The sequence below is a fragment of the Nilaparvata lugens genome, chromosome 4, assembly GCF_014356525.2.
Source record: "Nilaparvata lugens isolate BPH chromosome 4, ASM1435652v1, whole genome shotgun sequence".
Lineage (NCBI taxonomy): Eukaryota > Metazoa > Arthropoda > Insecta > Hemiptera > Delphacidae > Nilaparvata > Nilaparvata lugens.
In genome coordinates this window covers 69,892,501-69,911,060 of record NC_052507.1, presented here as the reverse complement: position 1 = coordinate 69,911,060, position 18,560 = coordinate 69,892,501, and the positions used below count along the sequence as shown (strand labels likewise).

General features: G+C 34.6%; 1 protein-coding gene across 1 annotated transcript in view; it reads left to right on the top strand.

Annotated features, from left to right (window-relative positions):
- LOC111049698 (metastasis-associated protein MTA3) overlaps positions 1-18,560 on the top strand; it is a 112,752-nt gene that overhangs the window by 20,309 nt on the left and 73,883 nt on the right. The gene's annotated exons all lie outside the window — the stretch shown is intronic.

The window sequence follows — 18,560 nt, the reverse complement described above, 5'->3', positions numbered from 1 at the left end:
TAGTTTTTGTTTGATAATATAAACTTGACAATATAATAAGGATTGCAGATTCCAATGAGAAGTATGCTCATATGCTTCTTCATCGTAACTATGGTCATATCTTTTCCCATATTCTAAAAAAGAAATATTTTAGTATATTTGTCTATTCTAAAAAAAATATCAGTCCAGAACAGAAATGATACATTATTAAAAAATATGGAAGTAGAAGTTGCATACTTAAACATTTATACGTACAATTCAAATATTTATGATCAAAATTTAATATGAAATACTGTATTATTTATATTTATCATTTACAATCAACGACAAAGAAACAGACTACCGTCCAAAACTTCTTTTCATCTCAATTTCATAAAATAAATTGTCCAAATAAAGGTTATGTGTGACTTTCCAATTCTTCACTAATTTCCACATTGAAACAAAACACAAACACTTGAAACAATTAATTTGAATTTAGAAAGATCAAGATCCTTCATATTCGCGTTTATTTTTAAAGTGTTGTATGAAAAAAAGTTGAACATATTTTTTTAATACATTATATAACATCCCAGATTGTATTGCGGATGTACATTAATTATTAAGTTATAATAGTAATATTGAGTGTGTTGAAAATATTACAACCCATAATTTATTGCATTGTGGGCAATTATCAACCAGTGATAAGCAAAGTAATTTCAATACACCTCAGCAATTATTGTTGAACTAACAATTTATTTTAACTGATTAGAATATTTCAAAATAAGCTGTTTACTGAAATATGTTTGTTCTCATATTGCCAGTAGTATTTCCTGTGAATATTTTGAATGATTCACAAATTCAGTCAATGAGATTTCGTTTTTTTATGGATCATATTTCAATTATTCATGACAAATTATATGGGATGGAACTAGTGCTAATAATATTATATTATAATACCCGTAACAGCAGTAGTCAGTTAATCTAATCTAGTCAGATATTCATTCGAAATGGGTCTTTCTTCCAGTGAAAATAAATACAGGATAATTCTACTGTCATCCTGGACAGTACACAGATCATTCTCAGGGCCGTGTTTGTAAACGATTTCCAAGAACGTTCTTTGCTAAGCACGTTTGGTTGCTCAGCAACCTATGACAGGAACCAATCACAACGATACCAAATTATACGCGTTTAGATAGTACATTTTAGGTAAATTTATCTAATCTATCGGAACAAATAACTCAATTGTAGTATCTGTTTCATTCTTATTTATGTAACTTCCGAATTGGTGTAACACGTATGATATAAGGTGCTTACAGATATACGCGCCGCGAACATGAGCAATTCACTTTTAATCAGCTGACTATATCTGTATTTTTACAGAAACGTTAAGATACAGAAAAAAGCTTGGCATCAGCTGATTAAAAGTGAATTGCTCATGTTCGCGGCGCGTAAATCTGTACGCACCTTTAGAGAGTACAATGTGTTCCAGTTACATCGATTAGAGAGTATAACAATCCCAAAGCATGCTTGGTTTGAAAATGTTGGTTGAAAAGTGTTCATAAATTTATGCCCCGAACTGTTTCTCTCTCGGATACATCTGTGTGTATCTTATCCAGTATTGCCCATTTCTTAACCTTTTAAAATAAAAGTCCAGCGTTTATTATACGCGATGACAACTAATGTGTTTTATACTAAATTAAACACGTTGACATTACATGGGTTAATACACACTGGAGCATGACGAGCCCTCGCTCCAGCACCAGTTTGCGCCATTATAGTAGGTGTGTTTCAATCAAATAGTTAACCTACGATCTATATTCACTTTATAAAGTCAGTGGAATAGAAAGGGACACATTGTTGCCGTTTTTCCGTTCCCGCTGCCTTCTATAGTCGATAGCTGTGATCCGGTATAAGTTATCTTATGTAATATTAATAAAATAACTTCCTCAGTTACCAATATTCATTTTTCAAGCTTCGATAGTCAATCCAGAATACAGTAATTATTTCAATCAATACAAATATAAGTGCTTGCACATTAGTTCAACCTATTATTTTTTTATTTCCAACCATTAATTTTTCATTTGCATTTTCAATTCAATTCTTTATTGCCGAAATTAGAGTCGTCTATTTTCCAAACCAGATTCATATTTTATTTTTTTTGAATTGCATCAAGTCAACATGATTTATTACTCTATAAATCTATAGAATTCTATAGAATAAATTGAATCACAGAAATTGTGTACTTTGAGGGTAAAATTGTGACTGTGAAGTCACAGGAAAATACATGATATTTCATGATTAGCATTTTATTAATATTTATAATACTGTATATTATAAAATACTATTCTATGAAATAGTATAATATTTCATAGCATGAAATATTATACTTATTTTATTAATATTTATAATTCTGTATATTATAAAATACTATTTTATGAAATAGTATAATATTAATCATGAAATATTCATGAATTTTCCTGAAAAATCTCATCAATATGTTCTAAGATATTGAAGAGGTTAAAATGGGTTCACGTTAATACGCAAAATTCTTACGCTTTTCCTTGGTCTATTTTTGTTTGTTGGATCGATGTGTTGGTTACTGTTGATGGTGTGAGGATGATAATGATATGATAGTTTCGATGACGGTCTGCTAGGAAAGGGTTGGCTAGTCTAGTCTATTGTCGATAATTGGCCTTCTTCTGCAGGAAAATATAATAGGATAATTTATAGTATATATTAGTATATAGTATATAGTATATATATAGTTTAGTATATATTTGAAGAGACTTGAAATGTCAAAAATCCACTTTATTTTAATGAAAATTAATATTTTACAGGAGCATTCTTTCGTGTGTGATGATGTGTGAGCACACACGAAAGCATGTTCCTGTATAATATTAATTTTCAGTATATATTTGTTGAGGGTTGCGTTCAAGAGTGAATTTTTTGCCAAATAATGTACAATTTTGTTGAAAATGTATTTATATGTTTTTATTATCTCTCATTCTCGCTAAAATAAAACCATCCTGTAGATCCAAGCTCGTTTGAGAGTCGTAATCTTCAAACAAGAGAGTAATTACTTCTGTTGAACTTTGACATGAATGACTTATAAAGATTTGAACACTTTTTTTAATGAGCTGCGTCTCACTTAACAGGATATGACCATTTTAATGGTGATTATTTTGTTTTGTTGAATTATGCTCTTCCTTGTATTGCTTAGTATTAGTGAATTCATAGTAACTTACTATATTAACTTACTTCCATAGCACAGTTAGAAATGTAGTATTTATAATTATTCGCTTTATTTGACAATTATTTCACTTCAAATTGACTTAGACGTTTTAATTAATAGTAAATGTTCATTTACTATTAATTGTATGATAATAAAGCACGTCCACATCAATCCATCAATTTATTTTCGAAATTATTATACAGTAAACAGTAGATAATCCTATACTATTAAACGAGCAACATCTGTTTAGATGTTATATTTCACCGTATCTCGAAAACAGCTCTAACGATTCTCACGAAATTCAGAATATAGTAGGTTTATAATATAAAGATTCGATTGCACTAGGTCTCATCCCTGGGAAAACTCGCTGAAGGACATTAAAAGGATAATTATTATTCATCCTTGAAAAAACAGCTGATAATAATTATTTTGTCGTCTGATTGTGATGGAAGTGGGGTGAGCAAGTTCATGTGTGTGGGACTGTGTAAAAATTATGACTCAGTTGTTGAACTTTTGTAATCATTGAATCAGGTACTAGTTCCGGTTGCAAAAAAGCCGGGTTATTTTTCAATCCTGATTAATTCCAGTAGATCCATCTTTTTTAAATGGTCTTCTCTGATTTGGTTCACGTGAAGTTAATCAGGATTAAATTTAACCGGCTTCTGTGCAACTGGGCCTTTGTGAGGGAAATTTTTGCATTCCTCTGGGAATTAATCTCAATTTACTGTGATTAGATAGAACATTTCTGTATGAATGTTATTATAATTTCTTCTTTCGTAATAAATTTTTTATGCTTTTGTATTACTCCAGAGCGAACCTCGGTCCCCGATATTAATAATAATTGTAACTGCTCAAATGATGTGAAATCAACAAGATTAATTTCTTGTTGCAATGTATTTTTTCCGAATACCTTTGTACTTACTCGTGGGTAACGTAATTATTTGAAGGTAACTCCGATAATGATTACAAATAACGAATGTTTTTCCCTTGAGATGCGTTATATTGGTATTCATAAAGGACGGCTTAAAATCAGTATTCCACTGTAGGACAGTTCCATAAAGGAAGTAATTATACTCATTTACTTATAATTTTAATACTTATTTACTTATAATTAATACTAAATACTTATTTACTTAATAATTATTACTTATTTAATCTGTGACAGTAGGCCTACCTACCTGTAACAAAATAACTCTTGGTAAAAAGTACTGGTATATAGGGGTCCTGATTGTGCATTGCTCTAGTCTTATGGGGTAATGAGTCTAAAGCTGGGTTTACACCAAAGTTATTAACAAAATGTTAATAACTTAATCCTTATAGATTCTATAGATTGAACATAACTATCATACACATGATGAACATATGTGTTTGTCAAGTTCCGTTTACATTTTGTTAATAACTTTGGTGTAAACCCAGCTTTAAGATGCGTTTACACCAAAGTTATTAACAAGATTTTTATTTTTCCGTCCTTATAGATTCTATTAGATTGAACGGAACTTGACAACCACATATGTTCATCATGTGTATGATAAGTTATGTTGAATCTAATAGAATCTATAAGGATTAAGTTATTAACATTTTGTTGATAAATTTGGTGTAAACGCAGCTTTATGGGGTTTGGGTTTGGCTTGTATGTAATGTCATTATGTCATAAGAGACCAATGGCATTTCAAATCTTTCAATAATTTGTTTATTTATTAGGTTAGCAAAAACAATACAAGGATCGGAAAAGAAAAAACAGGCTATTGCCCAAAACTTCTTCAATAATTTCCTAATTTATTCTCAAATTGTCCAAATATTATATATAGGTAATGTTAATTTCAATTTCTACCCCAAATCACAATATGAAAGTATAGATGTTATAAATTGCGAGATATTATGTTATTATTCACATTACTAAAAACCTTTTTTTACATTCAATCATAAACTGCATTTCTCTTTACGTTAGATTATTGGCAATGATAGTGTCACCGTACTGTAATAAATATTTGGATGGCAGCTGAATAGTAGCTCTTATTCAGATACAGTAATACGCACTATAGTTGTGATGGTGGTAGAATTGCGTAGAATTGTAATAAAATGCGTGCCTCCCCCTGGCATCATTGATCTTTTCTGGTCCATGTGGTCTCTAGTGTGTTGTGGTGCCTCCTCACTCCTCATAGCTCTGTGTTCAGTGTTCAGTGCTCAGACACCGTTATGTTGTGTTTCTCTTGCGAGGGGCAAGGCCATTAAATAATTTCCCTGTTCGATTGTTCGACTAGAGATTAGGACTTTGGTCACGTTATCAACGGCCCAGCCAGGCTGGCTTGTCAGCCTTCTATTCACATCCTGCTAGCTAACTTACGATGCACGATCATTTTAACAAACTTTAATCGCCCGCGATAAGAATTTGAGCTCGTCGCTTTTTTACTCTTCAGTTATTCAGTTTGAGATTGGCATTTACATTCAATTTTACCACTGCTAAACACTTTGTGGTTCTATGTTTGTCATGATTAATGTAATAAAATTCGTCCATCACCTATACTTCAAAAAAATCTTGTCAAGTTCTACAATGAATAAACGAGTTCAAAATATGTGATTGAACGGCACCTATTCAGTCTCGTTTCTAATTATGGTGTGATTTGGCTCCTTCCCATTCTGATTTGAAAATAGGTCAATTAGTCTCTGAACATTTGGGAATGTTTAAAATTGAATTACAGTTGGGTTTTTACTAGTAGTACTGTGAACAGTAGACCTCGCGCAGTTGTAAACCACAGTCTCCTCTAATACTTTCCATCAGAGTAAATTCTGTTCTTTCCTGTCGTGTCGGCGAGATATTGGTGTATAAACGACTAATGGCTGTTTGGGTTGTTGTATCGACGATGTTAATAATTTGATGTAAACAGCTATATGCTAGTATCATCAAAAGCTTACCCAGTTGAAAGCAGAGAAAAGTCGGGAGAAATGCTACTTCAAGTTATCAATTGCATGCCTCACTGCATGCAATTAATAGTCCACACAACAGCTGTCTTTTCATTAAGTTACATTGAGATATTGGATTGCATGCGTCAATGCCTGCAATTTATTATTCCTCTCGACAGCTGATTTATGATGAATTATTCTATTGTCTGATTTTTACTTTCTTGCCCTATTACCATAGGTAAGGAAAGTATTGCTTTCCGAAAAAAATTAAGGTACACCAATTTCTAAATTTCTATATGTTTCAAGGTCCCCTGAGTCCAAAAAAGTGATTTTTGGGTATTGGTCTGTGTGTGTGTGTGTGTGTGTGTGTGTGTGTGTGTGGTGTGTGTGTGTGTGTGTGTGTGTGTGTGTGTGTGTGTGTGTGTGCGTCTGTGTACACGATATCTCATCTCCCAATGAACGGAATGACTTGAAATTTGGAAGGTAAGGTCCTTACAATATAAGGATCCGACACGAACAATTTCGATCAAATGTGATTTAAGATGGCGGCTAAAATGACGAAAATGTTGTCAAAGATAGTGTTTTTCGCGATTTTCTCAAAAACGGCTCCAAAGATTTTGATTAAAGTTATACCTGAAATAGTCATCGATAAGCTCTATGAACTGTCGCAAGTCCCAACTCTGTAAAAATTTCAGGAGCTCCGCCCCATCTATGCAAAGTTTGACTTTAGATTCCCAATTATCATGCTTCAGATACAATTTAAACAAAAAATTTCGAGTGGAAAAGATTGAGCATTAGAATCTCTACAATTAATGTCCAGTAACATTTTCACCTAGAATTAAAAATAAGCTCGAAATTCGAGAAAATTTTATTATCCAATTGCAAACTGTTGGCAACTGTTGATTCTATTTAATGATCCACTATGAAGAGATAGCAGACCTCGTGTGTCTCCAGCGTTATTGCCGTCACCAGCTGGCTCAAATCATTGAATAGTATACTTGAGATGCGCGGGAACACTAGCGTCACGTGATCAATTTTCATAACGGCAAGGAAAGTTGTGTGAGTGCGCCACACCAGATTTTTACTCTAATATTGGCGTATGAAGGACGCTCCGTTTCCTTTTATATTATCCTTGAAATGCAAAATTTCAAAAAACCTTGTATATACGTCGACGCGCAATTTAAAAAGAAACATACCTGTCAAATTTCATGAAAATCTATTTCCGCGTTTCGCCGTGAATGCGCAACATATAAACATAAAAAGAAATGCAAAACCGTCGATTTGAATCTTAGACCTCACCCACTTCGCTCGGTAAACAATAGCTTATAATATTGATGATTAATAATACAGATTAATTCCATAAATGAACAATCAAGTTGGAAAAATATATTTGAATGAACAATACAAAACCTTGTATAGCATAAAGTGAGCATTTCAACCATTCAAACACGGCTTGAATTCTGCTGCTGCCGTCGCAATCACACTTTTGCACCGTGTCCGGTGTGCGTGAGGATGTACGTGTTCGTTCACACTGGATGCGACAATTGACGTAGGTACCTAAATCTGCCAGTTGAAATAGGAAATCACTAATCTTATCTCACTCATTCATCCGATATCGTTAGTCTCTTAATATAATACAGTATTAATACTGAATGATTTCCATTTTAAAATATTCTTGTTACTAGTTTTGAATGGTTTCTATTCCAACTAGTAAATTGTTTTGTTAGGAGGATCTCAGTTCATCACGTGCCTATTTCGATTATTTCGTGAGAAAGTTAAACAAGTGGGAAGTTGAGCTGTCAAATTTCACGGCATCTCGTTATAACCTAACAGGTTATGTTTAGTTATGTTTCAAGGGTAGAAGGGTAGGTTTTATGTTTCAAAGGTAAAAGCAGAGAAAACGTATACGATTGATTAAGGCTGTGCAAAGGCTAAAAATAAACTTTCTACTGGTGATTTTTTTCAAGCTTTTCGATTTGTATATCATCAAGCTATCAAAATGAAAAAGTTTTCTCAGGAAAACATTTTTTTTCGATCATTACTTTTTGAAATATGAGCGCCTGAAGTTTGAATTTTTGGGACAGAACATTTCAAATTCGGTAAAATATAAATCCATGGGATATAGAAATTTGTAGATTTATATAGATTTATAGAGATTTGTTTTATTTTCTCTGGTAAAATGGTAGGTAAGGGGTTACGTTTTTGCTTTTAGATGGCAATATTCTAATATAATCCGAAATATATTCTAAATATTAGATATTTATGTATCTACTGGGCTTTTTTAAAGCAACGGGGAGTTGCTGGTATTATTAGAAATATATTTTAAATATCATTAGAATATAATTCAATGGACTTCCCGAAATCAACGGGAACTTGACGAACTGAATTTTCGACAAACTGAGACCCTCGCAAAGAGCTGATTCGTGATCAACTGAAACCGTGTTCAAGTGAATGTCACCAGTTTTGTCGTGCGACAGCGCATCTTATGTGAGCGCTTTCCTACTCCATGTCATCTTTTGGTTTCAAGTTACTCAATCTCATAAAAATATTACAACGGATTCTATTCCATCCTTGTATGACAGATAACCAAACGGGAATCATTTTCGATATTCAGTTCCGCGTCGCGTATCCCCTGAACTTTCTTGCGTACCCCCAAGGAGTATTCTTTCTCGAGGAACCACAGCAATATAGGTGATAGAGTATTGTACACAGTATTTTTATCCTTCCCCCATTTCTTCGAGCTCTTGATAGACAGAGAGCAGACAGTTTAGAGGCAATGCGTTGTTTCTATTGGGAATGTAGTTTAATTGCAATGCGCAACGCAACACCGCGGCAAACCGGTTGGACGGGTGTCACTCTGTGCTCTGTCTCTGTCACTCTTCACTTACTCCACCCGCTCATCTCATCTACTTCACTTAGAAACAGGAAGCTCCCTTCAGCCTCTCACTTTTCATATTATTTTATTTTCAATTATTAGTATCCTATAAGCTTTCATCAGATATACCCTACAGACAGTTATCAGCTATATTCTCCAGAAGGCAGTGTCAAGGCAGAGAATCGGCAACGCTGTTCTTCTATCTTTCTCCACTGCCATTATAACGTGGACCTCACTATATTGGGTCATCAATCGATATAATATTCGATACCAATCACTAATGTATCGATCTATTCGTTATGCTTCTCAATATCTTGGTTTATCAGTGGATTGGGGCGATGAACTAATTAATTAATTAAATGAGATTTAGTGCAGTAATTTGAAATCAGATATTATGAGTTATTAAATCCTAAGATTAAACCCTGTACTTATTAACTGAATCCAACCAAACGCAGAAATCTGTAATAACGAATTTCAACTTCAGGCGAATTGATTTTAAAGTAACACTCCCCAACTGGAATATATAATCCGTTTATCGGAGTATTATACTTCGTACACCGAAATAATTATATTGCGTATCAATGAGCTTCCTTCATTTTCAACATTTTAGTGCAGTATGAATTCTCCTTTCCTTCATTTTCTTCCTAGCATATTTTTTAATCATCTTCATCTACTGTTTCTAACCAATTTGCTGTGTTTCTTTGATATTTTTGTGTGAGATTAGCTACATTTCCGTACGGTTGATGACCTTTCAACCATGTAGCTTCCTCTTCACTTTGAAATCGTCTCTGTAGCAACTGCATATTATCCATTTTTTATATAATTTCGAACTCTCTTTTACTTCAGTCAAATTAGGAAAATTAGGATACTTGGAAAATGGCTTTGAACAGTCCACATACCAAAAAATCGGTCGTGTCTCATACACAGAATTTCGTTGAGAATTCTATCACAGATCTATTGATTACATACTATTATAATCTTTGAGGTATTGGAAATACAGTACTTATTCAACTAAATTATCACTAAAAGTGTTATGTATCTTAATAAATATCGGGGCTCCGAGCTTCGCTCTTTATTTTTATTTATTGATAAACAGAACCATGGCTTACTTCTATCTATAGTAGGCTATGACAGAACACAATTCTTTAAAATGATCGTGTTTATATTAAATTTAACAGCTGGCTATACGTCAGCTTATGAATTTCGGGGATGAGATATTTTGATTTTCCACAGACCGAGTGCGTCTCACTCACTTTTTTATTATCCACAGACGACGAAAGTCTCAGCTATTTTTCCAAGGATGAATTATCCTTTCAATGTCGTTCAGCGAGTTTTCCCAAGGATGAGACCTAGTGCAATCGAAGTTTTATATCATAAACCTACTATGCTCCAAATTTTGTGAAAATCGTTAGAGCCGTTTTCGAGATCCGTTGAACATAAATAACCAGATATAAATATAAAATAACCAGATATAAAAATACAGAAATTGTTCGCGTAATATATATTAGGATATGGTACTTTTGAATTTATTTTTATTATGTTTTTGTATTGTTCTCATAGTTTATTTTAAATGTTATTACACTTTTGACTTTGTTATACATTGTATTAATGTTTTAACAATAAAATAAAATTTTAACTCATACTTGAATGAGAAATAACATTGGGAATTGGTTGGCTCCGTGTGGTCGTTCTCATGAGTAATCGCTAAATAAAATTTGTTAAAAATTGTAAGTTGAGATTCACACGCCTGCTACTCCTGTTGAACGGTACTAGAGGAGCCAACTCCGCTAAATATCACTTATGAATTATTGTAAAACTGCTTCCTGGTGGTTCGGAACACACCAAAATCTGTAGGTCCATTCATCAATCTTTCTCGCCATTACCCAACTAGGTGGGCTTAGCAAAAAAGGAACACTTTAAGTACCCAGTTATTGCTATTTTACAATTTTTTCGCATGCTATGTACTGCCGCGATGGAAATTTTTATTGTGTTCCTCTTCCTCACATCAATATTATTGGAAAACCCCACTCCTAATCCCCACAATATCAGAACACTCATCATTTGAATTAATTTTTTCTTATCTATAGTATTTAATAATACAGTGTAGGTACGTAACAAGTTTGTCAAATTAGACTGCTTCAAGTTGTTGGAGCATTGTGTTTGGTAGCCTACGTCCAACCGGCTACTGTAATGATGATCGTTAATAGTGACTAGCTGTGTGAGTTACTGGGGTGTAACGAGCGCAAAGATAACAATCTTCATGCAGAGAAAATTACAAAACACACGCAAATAGGCTGACTATGTGGGTAACAACAAGAGGCTAATGGATAATTGTCACAAATGAAATCAAAACTGATTCGAATATTACCTTTCATGCTTCAATGTGATCTGGATCCTACTATGTTAGCCCAGATCCTTCATAGGCCCTGGGATACGCATATATCTCGAAATAATTATGTATTTTACGAGTATCACATATAATTATTTATTGGGTTGCGCTTTATAATCGATAATTGATCTCCAGAAATGAGAATAGAATCGTAGTGGTAGATATCCATATTAAAACATGTTAACGACTTGATATTCCCAAAAACTACTGATTTATTCAAGCAATTAGAGATACTAGTTTCGGTTATTACAACATTATCAATATCCAGTAAACTGAAAGCTTGAAAATTGAGCAACAGAATATATATTATTGGTAAAGCGTGAAGCCCTACGATTGGTTGTTAGCTGTTGACCAATGAAGGTTAAGCTCGATTGTCATTTCCCAAGACTAGACACGCCCATGTATTTCAAATATGGTAATGAGAACCGTTGAACCACAACAAAAGAAGAAAAACTTGGTAATCAACAAATCAAAATGAATAAGAATTGAAGAATATTAGGTATATAATTTAAAAGAAGTAAACCCGAAAATACAATAACTATTAAAAAAAAAAAAACTTATAGGCCTATTTGTTTATATAGAAAGAGATTTTCATTTATATCAATTTCCTGCCTTTTCGTTTTTGTTGTAGTCTTTGTATTCTCGTGTATAGTTTTAAAATATAGTATATTCTCACTATCATTCTTATTTGGTTTTGTTAGATACAGTATTATGTTTTTTTCATGTGTTGTTCAACGGTTCTCATGACCATATTTGGAATACTTGGGCGTGTCTAGTCTCGGCCAATGATAGTAGAGCTCAACCTTCATTGGTCAACAGCTAACGACCATATAGGGCTTCACCGGTAATATATAATCTGCTGCTCCATGTTTAATAAACATTCCGTTCACTAGAGATTGATCATGCTGTAACAGCTGAAACTAGTATCTCAGATTGTAATAAATTCAGTAGTTTTGACAATATCAAGTAGTTGTCATTCAAGAAATGTGAATATCAAACTATTCAATACGATACATTTATGGGGGAAAATCACTGACGTAATGCAGTGGCACACCGAATAACGGGATTTTTTTTTAAAACGCCATAAAACATTAGTGGGAAGGGCAAAAATGATTTTATTCAAACTAATGTAAAGTTCAAGACTTGCCATTTGAGAATTATTAATAACATCTATCATTTTTTGACAATTACTTCTTCAAGATGGTTTCCTCCTGCACGAATACACTCTTGAAATCTGTGTTGACAATTCCTCATTGATCGCTGCAACATCTGTGTTTCCTGGTCCCATGATCTGTCCACCTACGATTTGATCTCAAATCAAACGTTTTCACAACTTTGCCAATAACTGTGGTTGAATCTTAACAGACAATTCAAAATGAAATTAACAATATCCCAGCTGAAATGTTGCAGGAATCTCAACACAGATTTCAAGAGTGTTTTCGTGCAGGAGGAAGCCATCTTGAAGAAGTAATTGTCAAAAAGTGATAGATGTTATTAATAATTCTCAAATGAAAATTCTTGAACTTTACATTAGTTTGAATAAAATCATTTTTGTCCTTCCCACTAATGACGCTGTCTCTATCTTCACCCCACCCCCTTGTGGGTACATCGGACATTGGTATAATGTATGACACTCGATTATTTTATTCATTTTTACTCTACTTATAACAATCTGTAGTGATTTTTAATCTACACGATACATCATCACTTATGATAACATTTTGTCAGAAGAAAAGGTTGTCTTGATTAGTTTAGTATATACTGCTGTATTCTGAAGCTGGAAGTGCATAAAATTTGTTGAATTTTCTATTAGAGCCGAGATGAGTGCCTGGCAGAGACTTGACCTAATGATTTTGTGCATTCACCAACTGCATTATTTCAACACCAGCAATCCCTCGGTTGAGACTTTCACTAGTGAGACTGAATTGTTGTACTGTATTGGCCAATTATATTCTATTGTCGAATGCTTGGAGTGTTTTACGAAGCTCCTCCTCCATCTCGTTCGCCTTGATCCGCTTGCTGTTTATTTTTGTCTCAACTAAAGTCATTCACTAAAAAACATTGTCTTTGTAGTTAGATGGGCCTGTTATGTTTTCCGCTCTGAGTAGGGAGTAGGATCTGTTCAATTCGTATGGAATTAGTATGCTAGACAGCGAGTCGGCAAAAACTGTCAAGTGAATACAAGAAATAATAATTGTTGTGTTATTTAGTAAGTTTATAATTGACGTAATAACATATTGCATAGAAACGAACTATATGGAAGTGAGCTAGGCAACATCATGCTCTGGTTGAAATTGCAATTAGTACTGGTTGAAATTGCAAAGTTATTCCAACAGAAATGGTGGCATCCTGAAAATTTGCAATCTTCTTTACAACCAACCTATGTGTTAATTGATTACTCTTATGCAGCATCATGGGATTTTAAATTTGTAATTCATTTATTGGTTTCCATTATTATTGAGATTGTAAGTGTTCCGTAAACCCTAGTTACTCAATATTGTTTCCAAAGAAGTATATAAAGTTGTTTCATGTTGTATTGATTTAATTCCAATTAGTCCGTTCTCTTTTCTCAATTTGATTATTGTAAATTATTCTTTGATTTTATTATGACACTATTTACTCGTATATTGTATGAATGCAATGATGAAATCCAAAACTTTCTCTCATCTCATTGATGATTCCAAGTGTGGCTCTCACCAGAGTACTAAACTTCTCTCTGCTCTCACCTACTTAATACTTGATGAAGAATTTCTTTTATGCTACAGTTCTTTATGCCAAACCAGGGAAAATTCGAGTTGCTTCTCACCTTTACTGTACAATAACAATGTTATCCAATATCAATATTAAAAATTGAGCATTGTCATTCCTCTATTACAATGATAACCAACAGGATCTCGACTTCAAATAGCATATTCGTTTCATACTTCATATTTATGAACATTTTTCACCGACTAATGAATCCTGTTTGAAACTGTTACAGTTGGGAAAAGTGAAGTAGTGTTGGTTAAGTATGGTATAATTGGAAATTCATATATTTTCTATTTGGCATTATCATAGATAAACAATAGCGTAAGTAGATATCCCATGGTATAGGGCGTTTATGTCGCAACTTTTACTGTTATCTCAAGCCGATTATTATCGATTACTGTCGGTTTTTACTGTTTTGTTGGGGTGAGTGTATAAACGGCACAGTATGAGAGACTACAAGCGTCACACAGCTTCACGGCAAAGAACTACGTGGACTATCGGCTTGAGATAACAGTAAAAGTTGCGACATAAACGCCCTATACCATGGGATATCTACTTACGCTATTGTTCATCTATGGCATTATTATGTAGAGAATAGATGGACGTAATATATTTGTGCCTGGATTGTGACAAGTGAGTGGTTTTTATGTACCTACGCTATGTTATGTCACCTTTCAACATGGTTTTTTATTTTTTACAGTCAGATCTTTGTACTGTACATAATGTAAAGTAGTGTAATGTAGCAAACTGGTTGCTGGCTTATATTTTTTGACAAGATGGGATGTAGTTTTTTGATAAATAAAAATATTGCAGCTGTTAACTAACCATAACGCGTAGCTGTAGCCGGTTGCTGCGGGTGTAGTTGGATTCACTCTAAATTGTCAGCGTTCTTCAAAGATTCCTCGTTCAACCAATACTGAAAGTATGAATTGGATCGCACTTTAGGCCTGTCTATAGGCCTAGGGTCTGCCCCTGACTTTTATTTGCAAGTGCGATCTTGGCTTCAGCCTAGCTAGCGTCTCAACACCCCTCACTGACTACGACTCTTTCTCTCCCCCTCTCAATCCTCCCTCGCACTCTCTCTCCTCAACTGTCTCATTCACTCTCTCTCCCTCTCCTCCTCCTCCTCCTCCTCCTCCTCCTCCTCCTCCTCCTCCTCCCACACTGTCCCTCTTTCTCTCTTCCTCCACTATTTCTTTCGCTCTCTGTCTCCTCCACTCACTATTTCTCTCTTTCTCTTGGTAGAGAGTGACTGGGAAGGATATTTTTAATATTCTTTCCAAAGAATGTCCAAAGCTCCGCCAATTTATATAGATGCATTACAATATTATCTTGTATAGTTATTCCAAATTGATTTTTCTTACATCATTGTACAGTTCAATAATTAATTTCTTAGTTTATGCTATGTAAATTCATCTAAAACTTTGCTGTATTGTAAGCAATTGTATGAGTGTATAAGCCATTATATATGTAATCTACATAAAGTACTCAATCAATCAATCTCTTCCCATCTCTCTTCTCCACCCTCTCTCTTTCTGGCTCCCTATCTCTCACACACACACGCACATATACTCTCTTCCTCTCTCTCTCTCTCTCATCAGTTCAATAGTTATTTTCTTAGTCTATATTATGTAAATTCATCTATAACTTTGCTGTATTGTAAGCTATTGTATATAAGTGTATAAGCCAATATATATTGTAATCTACATTAATAAAGTACTCAATCAATCATCCTCCTCAAGTTTGGTAGAGAGTTAGTGGGAAGGATACTTCGAATATTCTTTCCGAAGAATTGACATTGATATGTCCAAAGCTCCGCCAATTTATGTAGATGCATAACAATATTATCTATTTTATCTATAGTTATTACAAATTGCTTTTTCCCATATCATAATCAGCTCAATAATTATTTTCTTAGATTATATTTTGTAAATTCATCTATAATTTTGCTGTATTGTAAACTATTGTATATGAGGTATAAGCCAGTATATATTGTAATCTACATAAATAAAGTACACAATCAATTATTAATCAATCCTCTAATCATATGGTTTGAAGGTGGGGTAACCTCGATACCCCTCTGAGAATGGACATCTGAAGGTCCTCCAAACTTCACCGTTTCATGTGAAAACATTACAGTAGTACCTCAACTTTCGCATATTTCATCATAATTCTTTGTTAAACACATGAATAATGGAATCTGAATCTGAATCTCCACTCACTATCTCTCTCTTTCTCTTCCCATATCTCTTCTTCACCCCTCTCTCATTCTGTCTCTATCACACACACACACACACACACACATACTCATTCTCTCTCTCTTCATCTCTCCCACCCTCCAATCAATCATTTTCACTCTCTTTCTCTTCTTCCCCTCTCTCTTCTACACCCCTTCTCTATCTTTCTCTTTGTCTCCCCAATTATCACTCAATCTCTCTCTCTTTCTCCGACGTTTTTGTGTAACCATTGAGTACACTCTTCTTCCCCTCTCTCTTCTCCACCATCTCTCTCTCTGTCTTTCTATCACACACACAATCATACTCTCTCTCTTTCTTCCTCTCTCCCACCCTCCAATCAATCATTTTTACTCTCTCCTCCACTCACTCTCTCTTCTTCCCCTCTCACTTTGTCTCTCTCATTATTACACTCTCTATTTCGCTCTTCGACGTTTTTGTGTAACCATTGAGTACACTCTTCTTCCCCTCTCTCTTCTCCACCCCACTCTCTCTGTCACTTTATCACACACACACACACACACACACCTACACACTCAACCTCTCTCTTCCTCTCCCACCCTCCAATCAATCATTTTTAATTTCTTTCTCCTCCACTTACTCTTTCTCTTCTTCCCCACCCCTCTCTATCTTTCTCTTTGTCTCACTCATTATCACTCTCTCTTTCTCTCTTCGACGGTTTTGTGTAACCGTGAGTACACTCTTCTCCCCCTCTCTCTTCTTCATCCCCTCTCTATCTTTCTCTTTTTCTCTCTCTCTTTCTCTCTTCGACGTTTTTGTGTAACCATTGAGTACACTCTTCTTCCCCTCTCTCCTCTTCACCCCCTCTCTCTTCTTCCCCTCTCTCTTTTTCACCCCTCTATCTCTCTCTTTGTCTCTCTCTCTCTCTTCTCCACCCCTCTCTATTTTTCTCTCTTTCTTTCTTTCGCTCTTCGACGTTTTTGTATAACCATTGAGTAGACTAGTGTAATTCACTTGTAACGGTAAGCGTTGGATGAATGAGAAGCAGTGATGCTATATGTAAGGAATGCTGACAGTTGTCAGTGAATGTCACTATCCTATATATGTACCCATTGCTACCGGGCTCGTTGTTTTAAGTAGAAAAGCCGTGGCGGCGTGTGGACACCCAAGCATCCTCTGCTTTAAGAAGGAAGGGTTGCGCGTTTTTGGCTAAGGGGGCAGGGAGGGTGAGGGATCGATAGTGCGGGGCAATTCCTCTTACCCCTCTTTCCTCCTTCCTCCCTTTCAGAGCCCCAACCGTGGAATGAGTCGATTTGCATATCACATAATTCAGGGGGGTGCGCAAAAGATACCACTGCATCTCACTATAGCGACTAGCCGCACTGTTTTGACTTCCTCGCATAGGCTAGGTTTGGGCTGTTTCTGCTTTCTCCTAGAGTAACTTCTCTAGTGTGTATTTGAGATGACTCCTTGGCCTAGCTCACCAATTTCGTTGTTGGACCTTATTGCAATAACCTATACATAATGTCTACTACATAAGGAGCTACTCGCGTTAGTTCATAGGTCTATTGATAGGCAACGAACTAAACAAATCTGGTGTGGTACACTCACACAACTTTCCTTGCTCATTGAAACTTATTCTTGAACGATAATAATTTAGGGGAATAACATAATGACGATTGGCGGCTACATATTTAAAACTACGATCATACTATTGTATAATAATTGTTTTCAGAGTACATTTCCCTTTTTGTAAATATTGTGATATTCGATGATTTTTTTTAAAAGTCGTGAAAACAGCTGTTCAACGGATGAAATTATCTCGACTATGTGTTCTTTTGAATAAACTGCTCTATTTACCTACCTCATGCACGAGAAGGAAGTTACAAAGTCCATTTCTCAAGGATGGGGTGGACCCCCTGTTAGTTTCCCAGGAAGGAGACTCATGCCAGTTGATAAAGCTGATAAATAACTATACAGGGAATGAATTTGAAAAAAAAATCTGTCAAGTAATTTTTGAGAACATCGTGATAGAAATTTAAGAAAATCCATTTTTCTCGAAAATATTGAGGAGCTTCTGCAATTTTCCCAGAAATGAGACTCATGTCAGTTGATAGATAGGGTTTATAAATAGCTATCCAGGGTATAAATTTGAAGAAAATCGTTAGAGCCGTTTTCGAGAAAACCGTGAAAAACATGGTTTTTTAGTAATTATCCGCCATTTTTCCGCCATCTTGAATTGAATTTTATTGAATTTCTTAT